Consider the following 23,057-nt stretch of genomic DNA (forward strand, 5'->3'; position numbering starts at 1 on the left):
AATGAGAAGAGTCATTTTACAGTGCATCCGGACGATATGGACCGTCCGTCGGAGCGAATTCGACGGTCCAGATCCGATGCAATACGCTGATGTCACGTGTATTATATCAGACCCCGAGGGGCATTTTCGGGAGAAAAAATATTTCGAACTGATCTGATTTTCCCTCCCAAATATTTCGAGGGTATTCTCGGTACGAATTTCACGGCTATTTTCGGTTCGATATTTGTCCCGTTCGCTAGGGTTTATTCCTCACCGCCGCTACGGTTTTAATCCTCGCCGGCAGGATCTAGCCGCTCGTCGCGGCCCCTCCCTCCCTCGTCGCCGGCAGGATCTAGCCGCGCGTCGCGGCCCCTCCCTTCCTCCACCCCAATTCCCTCGCGATCTCGCACCCCCTTTTCAACGAACACGAGAGGAGGCCCACTGCCCTCCCCGCGGCGGCCGCCGGCGAAGAGTCGGCGCCATCCCACCTCCCAGTCCTCCATGCGGGTGCCTATAGCCACAAGGTTATAGGCAACCTCTTTCCCACACCCCAATTGGTTGTTTGCGTCCTCTACATATCATTTCTCAGCCATGGCTGCAGCTTTGATCTGGCCATGCATCTCGTCTGATGGCAAGGTGGTTGGGCATGGATCATGTTTTGCGGGACTAGATGAAGCCGGCCGCCGGCCTCGACGGCCAGCCCCATTCGTCCAGCCCCGACTGGTTGATCTACGAACGTTCAACCGTTGCATTCAACATGTATTCTTTCAATTTGGCTGATAGGTGAGATTTGAAGATCAATAGAGATGATAAGCTATTAATTTTGGAATGTACTATAAACAATTTATAGCTTATGTTGCACAATATTTATGATGCTCGCTTCTTCTTGTGCAATTGTTGGACTGGGATCAACAGACTTGGCATGTGCTTTATATGAAAAATTAGATTCACATGGGATATCCACCTTTTCAAGATTGCTGTTAAGTCTTATTATGATGTTTTAGCCTTGTTAAAGGGAGAGTAATGGTCCTCGCAAAAAGCAGAGAAAGGAATGAGCATTCGATTCTTCCATATGTTGCATTTCATTCTTCCCTGTTTAGTTATGTCCAACATTTGTTACACGCACACACTTGACAAGGTTAGTACAAGTAGTAATTTTTCCTCTGTTTTGCAGGGCTATGACAGAACATGCTATGTGATTCCCTGAGGCATGATGGATGTACCATGGCCACACCACTGTGCTCCTGAAGGTGATCGCTTCAATTCAGCGTTGCAGCACCTGCAGAGGCCCCCTATGGTACGTGCTTTTACTCTTGTTATCCTACGCTCTATTTTTTTGGCTTTGCGGCCTGCCTACGAGACATAGCTGGGATTGCGTGTTGAATCAGGCAGTATTTTTGACTTCTGTTGTGAGGCTATGCTCATGCTTTAATAATTTTTTCTCTCGTATGAAAATAGACATATCATAATCCATTATTCTTCTAGGGTTGCCCCAGGCACCATTACTGTCACATGGTAGTAAAAAGCAAATATAGATTTCTACGAGATCCCGTAGAGACCAAATTTATTTCAAGCAAAATATAGTAACCAATATTATTGAAGTTTTACAACTTGACTCATGTGCAATGGACTAGGAACACGGCTAGGAAACCTTCTTCGGGACTAAAACCCAACCACACCCTACTCTATCACTTTATGGCCAAGTGTACACTCCACATGTAAGAATGAACCACAATGCTGGACTAACTGCTTGCATCCTCGTCGTCTTCAACCGCAGATGCATCCGATTGCCTAGCATGGTACTGCATGAACTCTGTATTTCATTTTGTTGTAGGGTGAATCGACAAGCACAACATGTAGCTCTCTTCTGAATTTGTCGATGTAGGCCTGCATGCGAGGACATGTTAGTATCGTTCCATATGTTTCAGAAAATGACAGAATTTTAGGTGTTACTCTACGTACTTCGTCATATTGCAACCTCAGTTTTAGTCCCGTAAATAATTCGATGTTCTTCAGCATGTACAGTGCACAATAAGAACTGCAACATTTTATGTTGTTAGATCAGCATTTCAGATATTAACAATCTAAAACAAAAACAAAAGCTAATATTGTTGACTGACGTCTCATCGGATTTTGGCACATTAATATTCCGTACTAGCCATTGCGTCACGTTAATGTCTTCCCATGCATTGCTTTCAATCCCATTCACTCGCATCGCTGCTCTCAGATGTGCTTCCATCCCACGTACCTGCAAGCCCAATGGGATGAGAAGTTGCCTACGACTAATATACTTACATACGATGTTAAATCCTTTCTTATAATTAAATATGTTGAAATTCTCACCACGTTATTTACTTCTCTGGGTATCATATAGTGGAAAAGTGAATCAAGAACCTGAATCTCTTCCTTCTGGGGTTTACGACCACAAGGAACCAGTGGGTGTTTAAACTATTCATAGGTAGGAAAACCTGGAGTGCACAGATAATTAGATCAACGTGCATAGTAATAAAAAAATATGTTCTACGTCAGCTTAAAATACCATATCATGTTTCAGGTAGGTGCTGCCTTGTGTTGTTCCAGGAATGCCTGCCAAAGCGTCCTCGTAGCACTCCTCTATCCTACCATCTCTTTCGAGCTTAGCAACGCCGGCCACCCTCTCAATGTAAACCAGTTGGCCGTCCCTTGTGTCAATTGGTTGATCATGACGCATGAGCTGGATCGCAGCATCAACCACCTACAACAATAATCAAGTTAATTGTATTGTACAAAAATGAAACTTCATAAACTAATTTGCGAAATACCATCTTACTTCGTCACCCAACCATACGCCATCTTCAGATTCATCTTTATGGGTGAGGCATTGCAAATGCTTTGATAGCACGACAATGTCATCAACTAAGACCATTTGTTTTTCATGATTTGTAGTGCTGATCAGTGACGCCACGAAATCCTGTCGAACCACGTCTAGCTGGTCCCTCTGGGTTTCAGGAACTTCTGACCTCTTTTTTAAGTTGCTAGAGTCGATTTTCCTCTTTTTACTGTTCGTGTCCTCGGAATCATTTGTACACTCTGATGGAGTCTTGTTTTTTCTTTTTTTCTTCTCAGTGTCGTACGAAGCATACTCGTCATTCTTAAATAATAGCAATACCTCCCTTTTCTTTTCACCCCCATGATTTGGTGGCGTCGATTCAACCACACTTACTTGTTGCTGCTTTTGAAAGGATTCATCATGGCTGTCATCATCTGTGAAGGCACGGGGCTCTTCAGGATCTCGCGATCCCGTAGCCTTCACAAAGTGCTGCTTACTCCGTCTGTTGAACGGATTCTGTCAGATGAAATAAACCGCGTGTTAGCCTTTAGCCGATTCTTGCTCAATTATAGGTAAAATGTGCATCACCTGGAAATCTTCAAGGCTTGTGGTGGCTTTGGAATGCATTTGCTTATCAAAACTAGGAGCTCCCTGGATATCATCCACCTCTTTCAAAAGCTTATGAACACCACTGAGATCTTGTTTGATTTCTGCAGCAGCTCTTTCGAATGCTTCATCCTGTACGTGGAAGATCAAATTGTCGGGGAACGTAGTAATTTCAAAAAATTTCCTACGAACACGCAAGATCATGGTGATGCATAGCAACGAGAGGGGAGAGTGTTGTCCACGTACCCTCGTAGACCGAAAGCGGAAGCGTTAACACAACGCGGTTGATGTAGTCGTACGTCTTCACGATCCGACCGATCAAGTACCGAACGTACGGCACCTCCGAGTTCAGCACACATTCAGCTCGATGACGTCCCTCGAACTCCGATCCAGCCGAGTGTTGAGGGAGAGTTTCGTCAGCACGATGGCGTGGTGACGATGATGATGTTCTACCGACGCAGGGCTTCGCCTAAGCACCGCTACGATATTATCGAGGTGTAATATGGTGGAGGGGGGCACCGCACACGGCTAATAGATCAATAGATCAATTGTTGTGTCTATGGGGTGCCCCCTGCCCCCGTATATAAAGGAGCAAGGGGGAGGCCGGCCGGCCCTTGTTGGCGCGCCAGGAGGAGGAGTCCTCCTCCTAGTAGGAGTAGGACTCCTCTCTTTCCTACTCCTACTAGGAGGGGGAAAGGAAGGGGGAGAGGGAGAAGGAAAGGGGGGCGCCGCCCCCCCTCTCCTAGTCCAATTCGGACCAGAGGGGGAGGGGGCGCGCGGCCCCTCCTGGCTGCCCCTCTCTCTCTCCACTAAGGCCCATAAGGCCCATTACTTCTCCCGGGGGGGTTCCGGTAACCCTCCGGCACTCCGGTTTTCTCCGAAATCACCCGGAACACTTCCGGTGTCCGAATATAGTCGTCCAATATATCAATCTTTATGTCTCGACCATTTCGAGACTCCTCGTCATGTCCGTGATCACATCCGGGACTCCGAACAGCCTTCGGTACATCAAAACATATAAACTCATAATATAACTGTCATCGTAACGTTAAGCGTGCGGACCCTACGGGTTCGAGAACTATGTAGACATGACCGAGACACGTCTCCGGTCAATAACCAATAGCGGAACCTGGATGCTCATATTGGATCCCACATATTCTACGAAGATCTTTATCGGTCAGACCGCATAACAACATACGTTGTTCCCTTTGTCATCGGTATGTTACTTGCCTGATATTCGATTGTCGGTACCTCAATACCTAGTTCAATCTCGTTACCGGCAAGTCTCTTTACTCGTTCCGTAATACATCATCCCGCAACTAACTCATTAGTTGCAATGCTTGCAAGGCTTAAGTGATGTGCATTACCGAGTGGGCCCAGAGATACCTCTCCGACGATCGGAGTGACAAATCCTAATCTCGAAATACGCCAACCCAACAAGTACCTTCGGAGACACCTGTAGAGCACCTTTATAATCACCCAGTTACGTTGTGACGTTTGGTAGCACACAAAGTGTTCCTCCGGTAAACGGGAGTTGCATAATCTCATAGTCATAGGAACATGTATAAGTCATGAAGAAAGCAATATCAACATACTAAACGATCAAGTGCTAAGCTAACGGAATGGGTCAAGTCAATCACATCATTCTCCTAATAATGTGATCCCGTTAATCAAATGACAACTCATGTCTATGGCTAGGAAACATAACCATCTTTGATCAACGAGCTAGTCAAGTAGAGGCATACTAGTGACACTCTGTTTGTCTATGTATTCACACAAGTATTATGTTTCCGGTTAATACAATTCTAGCATGAATAATAAACATTTATCATGAAATAAGGAAATAAATAATAACTTTATTATTGCCTCTAGGGCATATTTCCTTCAGTCCCCCACTTGCACTAGATTCAATAATCTAGATTACACAGTAATGATTCTTACACCCATTGAGCCTTGGTGCTGATCATGTTTTGCTCGTGGAAGAGGCTTAGTCAACGGGTCTGCAACATTCAGATCCGTATGTATCTTGCAAATTTCTATGTCCCCCACCTGGACTAAATCCCGGATGGAATTGAAGCGTCTTTTGATGTGCTTGGTTCTCTTGTGAAATCTGGATTCCTTTGCTAAGGCAATTGCACCAGTATTGTCACAAAAGATTTTCATTGGACCCGATGCACTAGGTATGACACCTAGATCGGATATGAACTCCTTCATCCAGACTCCTTCATTTGCTGCTTCTGAAGCAGCTATGTACTCCGCTTCACACGTAGATCCCGCCACGACGCTTTGTTTAGAACTGCACCAACTGACAGCTCCACCGTTCAATGTAAACACGTATCCATTTTGCGATTTAGAATCGTCCGGATCAGTGTCAAAGCTTGCATCGACGTAACCATTTACGATGAGCTCTTTGTCACCTCCATAAATGAGAAACATATCCTTAGTCCTTTTCAAGTATTTCAGGATGTTCTTGACCTCTGTCCAGTGATCCACTCCTGGATTACTTTGGTACCTTCCTGCTAGACTTATAGCAAGGCATACATCAGGTCTTGTACACGGCATTGCATACATGATAGAGCCTATGGCTGAAGCATAGGGAACATCTTTCATCTTCTCTCTATCTTCTGTAGTGGTCGGCCATTGAGTCTTACTCAATTTCACACCTTGTAACACAGGCAAGAACCCTTTCTTTGCTTGATCCATTTTGAACTTTTTCAAAACTTTTTCAAGGTATGTGCTTTGTGAAAGTCCAATTAAGCGTCTTGATCTATCTCTATAAATCTTGATGCCCAATATATACGCAGCTTCACCGAGGTCTTTCATTGAAAAACTCTTATTCAAGTATCCCTTTATGCTATCCAGAAATTCTATATCATTTCCAATCAGCAATATGTCATCCACATATAATATCAGAAATGCTACAGAGCTCCCACTCACTTTCTTGTAAATACAGGCTTCTCCAAAAGTCTGTATAAAACCAAATGCTTTGATCACACTATCAAAGCGTTTATTCCAACTCCGAGAGGCTTGCACCAGTCCATAAATGGATCGCTGGAGCTTGCACACTTTGTTAGCTTCCTTTGGATCGACATAACCTTCCGGTTGCATCATATACAACTCTTCTTCCAGAAATCCATTCAGGAATGTAGTTTTGACATCCATTTGCCAAATTTCATAATCATAAAATGCGGCAATTGCTAACATGATTCGGACAGACTTAAGCATCGCTACGGGTGAGAAGGTCTCATCGTAGTCAATCCCTTGAACTTGTCGAAAACCTTTCGCAAGAAGTCGAGCTTTATAGACAGTAACATTACCGTCAGCGTCAGTCTTATTCTTGAAGATCCATTTATTTTCAATGGCTTGCCGATCATCGGGCAAGTCAACCAAAGTCCATACTTTGTTCTCATACATGGATCCCATCTCGGATTTCATGGCCTCTAGCCATTCTGCGGAATCTGGGCTCACCATCGCTTCTTCATAGTTCGTAGGTTCGTCATGGTCTAGTAACATAACCTCCAGAACAGGATTACCGTACCACTCTGGTGCGGATCTTACTCTGGTTGATCTACGAGGTTCAGTAATAACTTGATCTGAAGTTTCATGATCATCATCATTAACTTCCTCACTAATTGGCGTAGGTGTCGCAGAAACTGGTTTCTGTGATGAACTTCTTTCCAATAAGGGAGCAGGTATAGTTACCTCATCAAGTTCTACTTTCCTCCCACTCACTTCTTTCGAGAGAAACTCCTTCTCCAGAAAATTTCCGAATTTAGCAACAAAAGTTTTGCCTTCGGATCTGTGATAGAAGGTGTACCCAACAGTTTCCTTTGGGTATCCTATGAAGACACATTTCTCCGATTTGGGTTCGAGCTTATCAGGTTGAAGTTTCTTCACATAAGCATCGCAGCCCCAAACTTTAAGAAACGACAACTTTGGTTTCTTGCCAAACCATAGTTCATAAGGCGTCGTCTCAACGGATTTTGATGGTGCCCTATTTAACGTGAATGCAGCCGTCTCTAAAGCATAACCCCAAAACGATAGCGGTAAATCAGTAAGAGACATCATAGATCGCACCATATCTAGTAAAGTACGATTACGACGTTCTGACACACCATTACGTTGTGGTGTTCCGGGTGGCGTGAGTTGCGAAACTATTCCGCATTGTTTCAAATGTAGACCAAACTCGTAACTCAAATATTCTCCTCCATGATCTGATCGTAGAAACTTTATTTTCTTGTTACGATGATTTTCAACTTCACTCTGAAATTCTTTGAACCTTTCAAATGTTTCAGACTTATGTTTCATTAAGTAGATATACCCATATCTGCTCAAATCATCTGTAAAGGTGAGAAAATAACGATATCCGCCATGAGCCTCAATATTCATCGGACCACATACATCTGTATGTATGATTTCCAACAAATCTGTTGCTCTCTCCATAGTTTCGGAGAACGGTGTTTTAGTCATCTTGCCCATGAGGCACGGTTCGCAAGTACCAAGTGATTCATAATCAAGTGGTTCCAAAAGTCCATCAGTATGGAGTTTCTTCATGCGCTTTACACCGATATGACCTAAACGGCAGTGCCACAAATAAGTTGCACTATCATTATCAACTCTGCATCTTTTGGCTTCAATATTATGAATATGTGTATCACTACTATCGAGATTCAACAAAAATAGACCACTCTTCAAGGGTGCATGACCATAAAAGATATTACTCATATAAATAGAACAACCATTATTCTCTGATTTAAATGAATAACCGTCTCGCATCAAACAAGATCCAGATATAATGTTCATGCTTAACGCTGGCACCAAATAACAATTATTTAGGTCTAAAACTAATCCAGAAGGTAGATGTAGAGGTAGCATGCCGACCGCGATCACATCGACTTTGGAACCATTTCCCACGCGCATCGTCACCTCGTCCTTAGCCAATCTTCGCTTAATCCGTAGCCCCTGTTTTGAGTTGCAAATATTAGCAACAAAACCAGTATCAAATACCCAGGTGCTACTGCGAGCATTAGTGAGGTACACATCAATAACATGTATATCACATATACCTTTGTTCACCTTGCCATCCTTCTTATCCGCCAAATACTTGGGGCAGTTCCGCTTCCAGTGACCAGTCTATTTGCAGTAGAAGCACTCAGTCTCAGGCTTAGGTCCAGACTTGGGTTTCTTCTCCTGAGCAGCAACTTGTTTGCTGTTCTTCTTGAAGTTCCCCTTCTTCTTCCCTTTACCCTTTTTCTTGAAACTAGTGGTCTTATTGACCATCAACACTTGATGCTCCTTTTTGATTTCTACCTCCGCAGCCTTTAGCATTGCGAAGAGCTCGGGAATCGTCTTATCCATCCCTTGCATATTATAGTTCATCACGAAGCTCTTGTAGCTTGGTGGCAGTGATTGAAGAATTCTGTCAATGACGCTATCATCTGGAAGATTAACTCCCAATTGAATCAAGTGATTGTTATACCCAGACATTTTGAGTATATGCTCACTGACAGAACTATTCTCTTCCATCTTGCAGCTGTAGAACTTATTGGAGACTTCATATCTCTCAATCCGGGCATTTGCTTGAAATATTAACTTCAACTCCTGGAACATCTCATATGCTCCATGACGTTCAAAACGTCGTTGAAGACCCGGTTCTAAGCCGTAAAGCATGGCACACTGAACTATCGAGTAGTCATCAGCTTTGCTCTGCCAGACGTTCATAACATCTGGTGTTGCTCCTGCAGCAGGCCTGGCACCCAGCGGTGCTTCCAGGACGTAATTCTTCTGTGCAACAATGAGGATAATCCTCAAGTTACGGACCCAGTCCGTGTAATTGCTACCATCATCTTTCAACTTTGCTTTCTCAAGGAACGCATTAAAATTCAACGGAACAATAGCACGGGCCATCTATCTACAATTAACATAGACAAGCAAAATACTATCAGGTACTAAGTTCATGATAAATTCAAGTTCAATTAATCATATTACTTCAGAACTCCCACTTAGATAGACATCCCTCTAATCCTCTAAGTGATCACGTGATCCATATCAACTAAACCATGTCCGATCATCACGTGAGATGGAGTAGTTTCAATGGTGAACATCACTATGTTGATCATATCTACTATATGATTCACGCTCGACCTTTCGGTCTCCGTGTTCCGAGGCCATATCTGTTATATGCTAGGCTCGTCAAGTTTAACCTGAGTATTCCGCGTGTGCAACTATTTTGCACCCGTTGTATTTGAACGTAGAGCCTATCACACCCGATCATCACGTGGTGTCTCAGCACGAAGAACTTTCGCAACGGTGCATACTCAGGGAGAACACTTATACTTTGATAATTTAGTGAGGGATCATCTTATAATGCTACCGTCAATCAAAGCAAGATAAGATGCATAAAAGATAAACATCACATGCAATCAATATAAGTGATATGATATGGCCATCATCATCTTGTGCTTGTGATCTCCATCTCCGAAGCACCGTCATGATCACCATCGTCACCGGCGCGACACCTTGATCTCCATCGTAGCATCGTTGTCGTCTCGCCAATCTTATGCTTCTACGACTATCGCTACCGCTTAGTCATAAAGTAAAGCATTACAGGGCGATTGCATTGCATACAATAAAGCGACAACCATATGGCTCCTGCCAGTTGCCGATAACTCGGTTACAAAACATGATCATCTCATACAATAAATTTAGCATCATGCTTTGACCATATCACATCACAACATGCCCTGCAAAAACAAGTTAGACGTCCTCTACTTTGTTGTTGCAACTTTTACGTGGCTGCTACGGGCTTAGCAAGAACCGTTCTTACCTACGCATCAAAACCACAACGATAGTTTGTCAAGTTGGTGTTGTTTTAACCTTCGCAAGGACCGGGCGTAGCCGCACTCGGTTCAACTAAAGTGAGAGAGACAGACACCCGCCGGTCACCTTTAAGCAATGAGTGCTCGCAACGGTGAAACCAGTCTCGCGTAAGCGTACGCGTAATGTCGGTTCGGGCCGCTTCATCTCACAATACCGTTGAACCAAAGTATGACATGCTGGTAAGCAGTATGACTTATATCGCCCACAACTCACTTGTGTTCTACTCGTGCATAACATCAACGCATAAAACCAGGCTCGGATGCCACTGTTGGGGAACGTAGTAATTTCAAAAAATTTCCTACGAACATGCAAGATCATGGTGATGCATAGCAACGAGATGGGAGAGTGTTGTCCACGTACCCTCGTAGACCGAAAGCGGAAGCGTTAACACAACGCGGTTGATGGAGTCGTACGTCTTCACGATCCGACCGATCAAGTACCGAACGTACGTCACCTCCGAGTTCAGCACACGTTCAGCTCGATGACGTCCCTCGAACTCCGATCCAGCCGAGTGTTGAGGGAGAGTTTCGTCAGCACGACGGCGTGGTGACGATGATGATGTTCTACCGATGCAGGGCTTCGCCTAAGCACCGCTACGATATTATCGAGGTGTAATATGGTGGAGGGGGGCACCGCACACGGCTAATAGATCAATAGATCAATTGTTGTGTCTATGGGGTGCCCCCTGCCCCCGTATATAAAGGAGCAATGGGGAGGCCGGCCGGCCCTTGTTGGCGCGCCAGGAGGAGGAGTCCTCCTCCTAGTAGGAGTAGGACTCCCCTCTTTCCTACTCCTACTAGGAGGGGGAAAGGAAGGGGGAGAGGGAGAAGGAAAGGGGGGCGCCGCCCCCCTCTCCTAGTCCAATTCGGACCAGAGGGGGAGGGGGCACGCGGCCCCTCCTGGCTGCCCCTCTCTCTCTCCACTAAGGCCCATAAGGCCCATTACTTCTCCCGGGGGGGTTCCGGTAACCCTCCGGCACTCCGGTTTTCTCCGAAATCACCCGGAACACTTCCGGTGTCCGAATATAGTCGTCCAATATATCAATCTTTATGTCTCGACCATTTCGAGACTCCTCGTCATGTCCGTGATCACATCCGGGACTCCGAACAACCTTCGGTACATCAAAACATATAAACTCATAATATAACTGTCATCATAACGTTAAGCGTGCGGACCCTACGGGTTTGAGAACTATGTAGACATGACCGAGACACGTCTCCGGTCAATAACCAATAGCGGAACCTGGATGCTCATATTGGCTCCCACATATTCTACGAAGATCTTTATCGGTCAGACCGCATAACAACATACGTTGTTCCCTTTGTCATCGGTATGTTACTTGCCCGAGATTCGATCGTCGGTATCTCAATACCTAGTTCAATCTCGTTACCGGCAAGTCTCTTTACTCATTCCGTAATACATCATCTTGCAACAAACTCTTTAGTTGCAATGCTTGCAAGGCTTAAGTGATGTGCATTACCGAGAGGGCCCAGAGATACCTCTCCGACAATCGGAGTGACAAATCCTAATCTCGAAATACGCCAACCCAACAAGTACCTTCGGAGACACCTGTAGAGCACCTTTATAATCACCCAGTTATGTTGTGACGTTTGGTAGCACACAAAGTGTTCCTCCGGTAAACGGGAGTTGCATAATCTCATAGTCATAGGAACATGTATAAGTCAAGAAGAAAGGAATAGCAACATACTAAACGATCAAGTGCTAAGCTAACGGAATGGGTCAAGTCAATCACATCATTCTCCTAATAATGTGATCCCGTTAATCAAATGACAACTCATGTCTATGGCTAGGAAACATAACCATCTTTGATCAACGAGCTAGTCAAGTAGAGGCATACTAGTGACACTCTGTTTGTCTATGTATTCACACAAGTATTATGTTTCCGGTTAATACAATTCTAGCATGAATAATAAACATTTATCATGAAATAAGGAAATAAATAATAACTTTATTATTGCCTCTAGGGCATATTTCCTTCACAAATGTTATTTCTGAAACGACAATGATTGTTTAATAATTAAGTTAACATGCGTACGTCAAAATCTTCATCAAGGTTCTTCTTGGGGGGCTCCATGTCATCATTTTTTATTCCCTGCTTACAATCGTGCTTAGCAGCGACCTCCGTGACATCCTTTTGTTTCCCCTGGTCAGAAGCCTGCTCAGCATTCTCAACAGAGGCCTCCATTGGGTGTGAAGGTGCCCCGAGGTCAGATAGATGTATGTCCTCCACTCCTGGAAATATTCCATCGTGTTTTTTCTTTAAAAAATCATGTTAGTTTGGGGTGTTTTGATAGTTAACTAAATTAGAAAAAAACTTGTACACGTAAATTTCCAATTATATATACTAATCTCATAATTCTAGGCTTACCTTCAATTCTTTGATGAGGTCCTCCGTGAGCTTGCCATTTGTACGGGTACGCCTAAGGCACTCATCCATTTTGTTTTCAAGGGTGCACATCCTATGGTTTTGTTCTGTACCGGACTCCCGCACGAGGGAGGCAACTTCTTGCAAATCAGTCAATACACGTCCGACAAGTACCTTAATCTGAGACTTTGAAACAGTTAGAATCATATAACTTCATACTAGTTGGAATGTTACAATATATATTTGTGCCTGATGTAACTCATTTACCTGAGCGCCAGTCTTCGGTTTGGCCAGCGTACCATCTCGTGCTGGAATGAAAGGCCTCATCAGGTCCTCAACATACTGCAGTTTAGTGTCGTTAGTATGATTTAGAAAATATATATGTTACATAATCCAGGCAATGTGCTGACATTTTACCTCTCCAACTCCCAGATAATTATTCTGGATTATATTGTCAACCTTTTTTGCCTTCTCCTCACTCCAGTTCTGGATCAACGGCCTTAACCTTGATTCATACGAGATGCTAGAGTCCAATTGGTGCACTCTGAACTTCTCGTAGTACCATGTCTGCATGACACCAGAAGCAGTTTACAAACATTCCCGTACATTATGTAATGTATGTTAGGTAACTGATAATTGTACTACTACGAATTACCTGCAGCAGTGGTAGATTCCCCTCCAGAATTGCCTCACCATTTACAAAATTCTTCACGCTATCCATAAGATAGTCAAGCGTTAGATGTCCAAGATTTGTGCCCTTTATCGTCTCAACGTTTCTAACAATCCCAATATATTTGTTATCCACATACTCCTCTTTTGTTCAGCATACATATTTGCCTATGGTGTACAAGACAAATGGCCTGACAAAATTTGGTGTGCTGTCGACTTTCATCTTGGCTAGCAATCCTTTGAAAGTTATTTTGGTGTCATTACGGTCTTTCAGTTTCTTCCACAACTCCATATTATCATCAATATTTGAAGGGACGTGCTTCTTCCCATGGCAGGGCATGCCTGTTATATGCGCTACATCTTCTAGTGTGATCCTACATGGTCTCCCATTGATGATAAAGGCATCCTGCTCTGCATCATATGAATTAGCGATGGCCAGGCAGAGTACACGTCTAATTTTGATGCTAGGTGTCTTGAGAAGTCCACCCAGTCCTATCAACTGGATGTACATCCTTTGCTGCGTGTTTAATCCGTTTATGAAATCCTCATATGGCGGCAAAGAAGCATCCTGGGTTCAATGGATGTGCAAGTGTGATTAGATTCAGCATGGTATACAATTTAAACACTCATACAGGTGAATACAACTTATATATACCAACATAAAAATTGTGCTCTATGCTACTGCATGAGGTACAAGCATGCTAAGTTCCATGTATGTGCAAATACTATGATGTGATTCAGCTTGGTTACATTTGAACGGTCATCTAAGGTAATCTCCATTGTAAGGCACTTATCTGAAATAAAATAAAGATTGGAAAATAAAAAACTATCCAACCGTGGTCTCCTCAACTCTAGGCGCTTATCATGGTCAGTAGTATGGAATTAAAACATGGGCTATCGATGCCTTCCATAACTCGTGCGGAAGGAAAAAAAGAAGGCAAGCGCCTGCTGCACTAATTGGCATCAACAAGACCAGACGCTAAGATTTAGCCTGGAATTAATCAATGAACTGCCAATCTGGTAGGAAACAAATCCTAGCGCCCTCCCCTAACGCCCCCCAACTTAATTTGTTTAAAAACGTGCTGAGTTACACGAATATGCAAACAACGAGTGGGGTCGCAACAAGAGATCATGGGAGGAAGATCGTGGCATGAAAAATAGCAGCGGCTAAGATCGTGGGGAGTTACCAGAGGATTCATGTTTGGCTCTTTCGTTCGGTCTTGCTGGATTCCTGGGTTGCTCCATCCTTCTGTCTTGCTGGTTTGGGCGGCGCAGAAGGACGAACTATGATCTACGAGTTTTCAAAGGATCCCTATTTATAGGGATCGTAACAACCCGGACATATATCTACGTATAGATTTCTTTGGTTGGAGGAAATCAAGGGAGGGGACCCACCTGGTTGAATATTAGGGGGGCGTGGAGAGTTTAGCAAAGGTAAGTTATGGTTAAAAAAACCAAGGTAAGTTGCGTAAAAACACGTAGGTCTCCTGAGAATCACGATCATCAAAAAGATATCGTTCCCGTTTCTTTAAAAATCAGCCAAAAGAACTGGACCGCTTTTATTATTGCTTATAAGTAGTTCACTGGACCTCTTTTAGGATGAAAACTGGTTCTAAAGTCAACTAAGATTGAGTCTTCACACGTGAAGTATTTTACTCTCTTGTGAAGCTATTTTATTGCCCATCCGATCTTGCATGCTCATGCTGATACCTTTTTTCCTCGTATATGTGAGACCAAATTTTGTTAATAATACTGAATCATGTCTGGTGCTGCTCAAGATGACACGACACCATGGTTTTCACTTCGGTGAGATTTCGATGAAATAACTGAAATTCATTCATTTCAGCACTCACTGCAATATTTGCCTTTCAGCCAAAATATTTCAGCCTCACTGAATTTCGGCCAAAATATTTCAGCACTCACTGAAATTTTTCTGAAACTTCTAACTAGCGATGTTAAAAAAATTCTGAAACTTCTAACTAGCGATGCCAAAATATTTCAGCACTCGCTGAAATTTTTCTGAAACTTCTAACTGGCAATGTTAAAAAGATTCTGAAACTTCTAACTAGCGATGTTAAAAAAATTCTGAAACTTCTAACTAGCGATGTAATTGTTCTGAATCTTGTCCAAACTCCGACGACACTTAAATATAAATTTAAGAATTCAGTTAACCTTCCTAAGCTTCAAAAGTTCTGGTTGTAAAAAGCAAATATATGTTTCAGCGTCTCCCATGCAGACCAAATTTATTTTAAGAATAGTATTTGGAACCAGTACTGTGAAATATTACAACTTGATTAATCCGCACTGGACTATGAACATGGCTAGGAAACCTTCTTCGGGACTAAAACCAAACCACACCCTACTCTACCGCTTCATAACCAAGAGTACACTCCAGATCTAAGAATCAACCACTGCTAGACTAACTGCTTGCATCTTCATGATCTTCAATCGCAGCTGCATCCGATAGGCTAGCATTGTACGTCTTCAGCCTTTTCATGGACTTCAATTTGTTGTAGGGCGAATTAAGAAGGACAACAGGCAGCTCTCTTCTATAATTGTCAATGTATGCCTGCATGGGAGGATATGTTAGTATCGTTCCATATGTTTACAAAATTGACAGAATTTTAGGTGTTACTCAACGTACTTGGTCATAACGCAGCGCAAGATCTTCCCCCGTAAAGAATTCGATGTTCTTCAGCATGTAGAGTGCACAAGAAGAATTACAACAATTAATTCTGTTAGCACCATTTCACGTATTAACAATGAAAAACATATTTAGAAGCTAATACTGTTGACTGACTTGTCATCTTGTCTTGGCACAGGAACATGCTTTACTGTCCATTGGGTCACGTTAATGTCTTGCCATGCATGGCTTTGTGGTCCATTGATTCGCAGCGATGCTCTCAGATGTGCTTCCACCCCACGTATCTGCCAAAGTCCATGGTATGAGAAGTTGCTCATAGTTCAAGGTTAGGTATGATGCTAAATGCTATGTTATATTGAAAGACGTTTAAAATCTCACCACGTGAACCACTTGTGTTACTACGTAGCTGAAAGGTGAATCAAGAATATGAATCTCCCTCCTTCTGGGGTTTACGACCACAAGGAACCAGTGGGTGTTCGCCATGTTCGTAGGTAGAAAAACCTAGACATCAAAGATGATTACATCAACATGCATAATGATTACAAAAATAAATGTGTTTATGTCATGGTTAGATGGTACCAGATCATGTCTGAGGTAGTTGTCTCCTTTTGTTGTTCCATGGCTGCCCGCCAAAGCGGCCTCGTGGCAGTTCTCTACCTTACCATCTCTTTCGAGCATAGCAACGCCAGCCACCCTCTCAATGTAAACCAGTTGCCCATCCCTTATGTCCTTAGGATGATCATGACGCATGATCTGAATCACAGCATCAACCAACTAAAACAAAATTCAAGTTAATTGTACTGTGCAAAAGAAAATTGATAAAATAATTTGGCAAATATCTTACTTCGTCACCCAACCATTTGTCATCTAAAACTCCATCTGTCATGGTGAGGCATTGCAAATGCTTCTGTAGCAGAACAATGTCATCAATTACCACCAATTGTTTATCAAGATCTGAGGTGTTGACAATTTCGGCCATGTAATTCTGTCGAAACTTGTCAAGGTCGGTCTCCAGCCTCGAAGCACCTGTGTCTGTATCTTTAAAAATGCTTGCACGGTTTTTCCTCTTTGTATTCTTTGTGTCCTTGGAATCGTTGGTAGACTCCGATGGAGTCCTGTTTTTCTTTCTCTTCTTATCACTATCGTACAGAACATAATCTTCATTGCACAATAATGAAGATGCCACTCTTTTCCGGCTGCTCGTACGAGTTGGTTGCATGGAATCAACCACACTATCTTGTCGCTACTTTGCTAAAGAATCATCATAGTTGTCCTCATCAACTGGGAAGACATGGGTCTCTTCCGGCTCCCTTATTGCCTTAGCCTTGGCAGACCGGTGTTTGCTTTTGGTACCTGCCTCTCCCCCCACCTCAATACTGACATCTTCATCATCTTGATCTCTTCTTTCTTCAGCCTTTCGCACATTCTCATTGTGCCTCAAATTCAGAGGATCCTGTGATTCGAAATAAAGCACTTGTTAGCTTGCAATCTGCGCAAAAAAAACCCAGTTCACTTTAAATGTGCATCATCAGGAAAGCTTCAAGGCTTGTGGTGGCTTTGGAATGCTTTCGCGAATCCAAACTCGGAGCACCCTGCGAAGCATCCAGCTCTTTATAAAGCTGTGAAACATTCTTGAGACTCTCCTTGCAAGCTGCAGCAACAGCTCTGTCTTCTTCATCCTGAACGTGGAAGATCATATGTTAGCTACGAATCTGCATTAACTTAAAACAAAATCAGTTAGATGTGAAATGTGTATCACCATGAAAGCTTCAAGGCTTGTGGTGGTTTTTGAATGCTTTCGCGATTGCAAACTAGGAGCAGGCTGCAAATCTTTAGCTATGTTCTTCATGGGGGCATCCATGTTATCTTCTTGTATTCCCATAGTAGAAATGCCTTTGGCAATGACCTCCGTGTCTTTTTTTGTTTTTGCTGGTGAGTAGTATTCTCTCCTGGGACCTCCATTGGGTCCGCAGGTACTCCCAGGTCAGATAGTTGTATGTCCTCTACTCCTGGGCAATCAGCATCAAATATTCCATAGCGGTGGTTCTTTAAAAAAATGTGTTAGTGTGGAGAGTATTGATAGTAAAAATATTTATAGAAACTCATAATGGTATACTTACATTGAATTCTGTGATGAGGTCGTCCGTGCGTCTGCCGTTCGCAAGTGTACGCCTAAGGCACTCGTCCATTTTTTTTTCAAGGGTGCTCATCCTATCAAATTGTTGTGCACTGGCTTCCCGCACAATGGAGGCAACTTCTTTCAAATCAGCCAATACACGGCCCATGAGTGCCTTATCCTGCAAATTACAAGCAGTTAGAAGCATATGACTTCGATTATACTTGCAAAGTTACAATATATATTTGTGCCTGATGTTCATCATTTACCTGACCGTCAGTCTTTGGTTTGACCGGCGTCCCAACTGGTGGCGGATTGAAAGGCCGCAGCAGGTCATCGACATACTGTATGTTAGTGTCGTTAGTATCATTCAAAACATATGGTAGATAATCCAGGCACACAGTACTAACACTTTACCTCTCCAACCCCTATATAATTTTTGTTGATTATGTTGTCAACCTTCTGTGCCTTCTCGTCACTCCAGTTTTGGATCAGCGGCCTTAACCTTGATGCATACGAGATGGTAGAGTCCAATTGGTGCACCCTCCACTTCTCGTAGTACCACGTCTGCATTACAACAAAAACAGCTTAGAGAATTTTCCATAAAATTAAATGTATTGTATGTTAATAATGATTGTATTACTTGCAGCAGTGGTAGGTTGCCCTCCAGATTTGCTCCACCATTTACAAATTTCCTGACGCTAGTCATAAGATGGTCAAGTGTAAGCTGTCCAAAATTGGTGCTCTTTATTGTCTCAACATTTCTAACAATCCCAAGGTATCTGTTGTCCACATACTGCTGTGTTGTCGGGCATACATATTTGCCTATGGTGTACAAGACAAATGGCCTGACAAAATTAGGTGTGCTGTCGCCTTTCATCTTGGCTAGCAATCCTTTCCAAGTTACTTTTGTGTCATTGGGGTCTTTCAGTTCCTTCCACAACTCCAAAGTATCGTTGTGATTTGAAGAGACGTGATTCTTCCCCATGCAGGGCAGGCCTGTTATATGCTCCACATCTTTTAGTGTGATCCTACATGGTCTCCCATTAATTATAAAGGCATCATGCTCTGCATCATATGAATAAGCGATGGCCTGGCACAGTAGACGTCTCATTCTCATGCCAGGAGTCTTGAGAAGTTCACCCAGTCCAATCAACTTGATGTATGTCACTTGCTGTGCGTTTAATTCTTTTATGAACTTCTGGTATTGCAGCAATGAAGCAACCTGAGTTCCCTGAATGTACAAATAGTGTGATTAGATTCTGTATGGTATTCATTTAAACATGCATAGAACCGACTAGATCTAATCTATGCCAATATCAAAATTGTGCTCTACAGTACTGCATGAAATTATAGAGCTTCTAGGCCATATAATGAACACCAGACATAGAAAAACAAGCTATCTCTGTCGGCAAATTGACTGATAATAGTATAGATTTTTAGTAGAAAGAGCAGACTTTGGTCTATGTACACTACTAAAGTTTCAGGCGTCACGCTTACGAAAATAATTGCATACATGATCACAAGATCAATAGTTTATAGATAATCACCATATTAGGAATGTAACATGTGATCCTACTGTCCATCTTTCTCTTTAGTTTTCTTCTTTCTTTCTCGTCAACCTAAAATTTAATATAGTACATACATTTGATGTTCTCAATGCCAAATAAGTGAGGCGTGCAACTTACGTACAAAACTACTTTGTATTCTGTCTACTGCGTATTTGATCAGGCATTTAGGAGTACTATGATTATTTTGTTGATTCGGTTGCTGGTTTTAAACAAAGTTGAATTACTAGTCCTTCCTTTCCATATCGTTGCACGTAGAACTTTCCAGCACGAAAATTAGCCCAAGTTTCATTACAGAGAGAGGCATTCACGACAAAAAACTAAGAGAGGAAGGTATCCACGATCTCCCTTATGTTTTGCTAAAGCACATCTAGATGTGCTCTAAGTATTGCTTATCTATGTCCTATGTCATTGATTTTATGCTAAGATTCGTGCAAGCCTTTCTAGACACACCCATCTCCCTTCGGTAAATTAGGGATAGTTCGTTATGGCTGTAACTAAACGAGATCAAAAAGAAGTGCGCCGTAAATAATGGGATTGCATGCAGACTTGGGAAGGAGGGTGTATACAGAATACAAGGATCTCGATCGTTACCGGAGGATTCTCTCGATGGCGACCGGCTCCATTGCCGTTCGCTTTCATCTTTTGATTCGCCGGCTTCTCCGACGTGCCCTTCTCTTTCGTCGGCTTCTCTGACGTTCCCTTCTCTTTCATCTCAGGATTCGCTGACGCAGGCTTTGAAGATGATGGCTCCGTCGGCTTCACCAACCTGGGAGCTACTTTGGGCGGCGTGGGTTGGTAATTCGGTGTAGTCATGGAAGGCTAGGTATGGAAGGCGTGGGGTGGAAGTATACGATCTATGCCGTGAAAAGCTTCATATTTATAGGGGATTCTCTAACAACCGATCACAAGGAAATATTGGGAATTTGGGATCTCAGGAAGAGGTAGTTTTAGATCACGTAATGTTTATTTATAGGGGATTCTCTAACAACCCACCACAAGGAAATATTGGGAATTTGGGATCTCACGAAGAGGTAGTTTCAGATCACGTAATGTTTTTAGCTAGTTTTTTTTATTTTGAGAATGTTTTAGCAAGTTTAGATCAGTAATCTCAACCGTGAAGCATTTGGGCTTCTTGTGCTTTCTTATACGGGCCTATGGGATGAGCCCATTTTAAATGTGAACATGACAAAGGAAGCGAGGACTCCAACAGGCGGGACGAGCCCCGTCCCAATTATTTAGGACGGGCATGCGCGAGGGCGCTTCGTCCTCACTGCCACGACTCTCCAAAAACGGTTCCTCTGCCTCTGCGTCCTCTCGATTCCCTCTTCCTCTGCGTCGCCCACTCTCCCAACAATCTGGCTTCTGGAACGGTGAGTTCTCCTTCCTGTCAATTTTGTTAGCAGTTCTCCAGTAGCAGCACATACGATGGTATTCTTCTTGTCAATTTCTTGTTCTCCTCCTTCTTTATTTTGTGCGCACAGATTCATCTGCCTGCAACATGTAGTCCGTTGCCTTATGAGAATTTTCACACAGATTCATCTGCATGCAACATCTAGTCCATTGTCTTGTCAATTTCTTGTTTTTCTCCTGCTTCTTTAGTTTGTACACACAGTTTCATCTGCATGGACGATGAACAATTCATAGATACATGTTTATTCTTGATTGTTGATGCAGTTGTTTAGATAAATATTTCAAGAGCATAAATTTTGATTGTTAATTCGCATATACTCCCTCTGCAAGGAAATATAACAACTTTTGGTTCACTTCTTTAGTGATTTCTTTAGGGAGTACTTGTTTAGTTTAAATTGTTCATGCACTTGTTTACATAAACTTTCAATAGCGCCAGAATTCCTATACTATCTGCCGTCATATTCATCTCGGCTTATTGTTATCATGTTATTGTCATGCTTCATGTCTTATACTGGTTTCATCAATTACAGTCCTTCGGCATGGCGTTCGAGGATGATTATGCTGCTAGGGCAGATGGAAATACCGAAATTTGTGTGAAGTACATGAACAAGGCTAGCTGTGTTGAGTACTGCATTGGCAGATTCAAATACTGGTTGCGGAACGACGACTAGAAGATAGTTGCACTGGATGTGGAGTACACCTGGCCTCGTGGTCTGACACAGAAGGAGGCCGTGGTCCAGCTATGCATTGGCATCTACGTCCTCGTGTACCACATAAGCGTTGCTGATGAGCACTGCCGCCTGCTTGCCGCCTTCCTGCTCGACGAGGAGTACACCTTTGTTGGGGTGGATATCAACAATGACGAGAAAAACCTGAAGCATGTTGGTCTGGTGGTACAAAACTTTGTGGATATCCAGAATATGTGGAGAGTGCCTGATCCAGTGACGATTAAGCCAAAGTATGGTTTGGCTGACTACGCTGGTTGCATCATTCACCACAGCTACAACAAGATGAAGGACACTCTCACAGAAGATGACCACCATATATGGGCAGAAGCGCCCTTGCCCTTGAAGAACATCTATTATGCTTCCATGGACGTGTATGCCACCTACGATGTATACAGGCGGTTGGTGAACTTCCAGAAGGGGTTCGAGAGTCAATGCCAGCATCTCGCCAAACCATCTAGGCGGTCAAAGAAGTCCGGAAGGAAGAATGAATCAACCTAAAATGTTTCTTCTATTTATCTAGCTGATAGTCTGTAAACTTTATTATACTGCTAGTAAGTCGTAAGTTCAAATTTCCTGCAAGTTGAATCATCCTTTATTCTAGCTGTCTTGCCTAATTTGATCCACGTTCACGAGATATTATACTTAATACATTTATTTTGTTTCGGTTTCGCTAGCTATGATACAGAATGCGATAGCCATTTTTACGAAAAGATTATTTCAGATTTATAATGAATACTGTTCTCAACTGGGTTTGAATAGAGAAATTTTATTTTTTAATTGCATAGAGAAAGTTCATTTTTTTAATCAAAAGAAGGGTCGCCCCTCTGATTTCCATTAACAGAAACCATATGGTCTTTCAAGCCCCTGATACAAACTACAACTAGAAACTAAAGTAATCAACTAGCAGCACAAATCATACATGGTAGCAAGCCCATCCAGACTTAACATGAAGGTCCAAAAAATAAAACTACGGCAGAGATGCGCATGCGACACCGCAGTACCCTATGACTCCACACTTGCGATGAACTGTACAATTCACCTGCTACATGCTCTAGCCTGCGCATATAGACCATCAACACCTCTTTGCTCCCAACATCAGCACCTCTTTGTTTACCACCTTCATCTGCAATATAGACCATCCCATGATACACAAGCAAATTAGCTAAACAAGAATCATAGGATGACTATACCATTTATTTTGTAATCTCACATTATTCCTGCATTGCCAAAGAGTCAAGAACACAACTGATGCCCTTCCCG

Source organism: Triticum aestivum, chromosome 4D (genome assembly GCF_018294505.1).
Source record: "Triticum aestivum cultivar Chinese Spring chromosome 4D, IWGSC CS RefSeq v2.1, whole genome shotgun sequence".
Taxonomy (NCBI): domain Eukaryota; kingdom Viridiplantae; phylum Streptophyta; class Magnoliopsida; order Poales; family Poaceae; genus Triticum; species Triticum aestivum.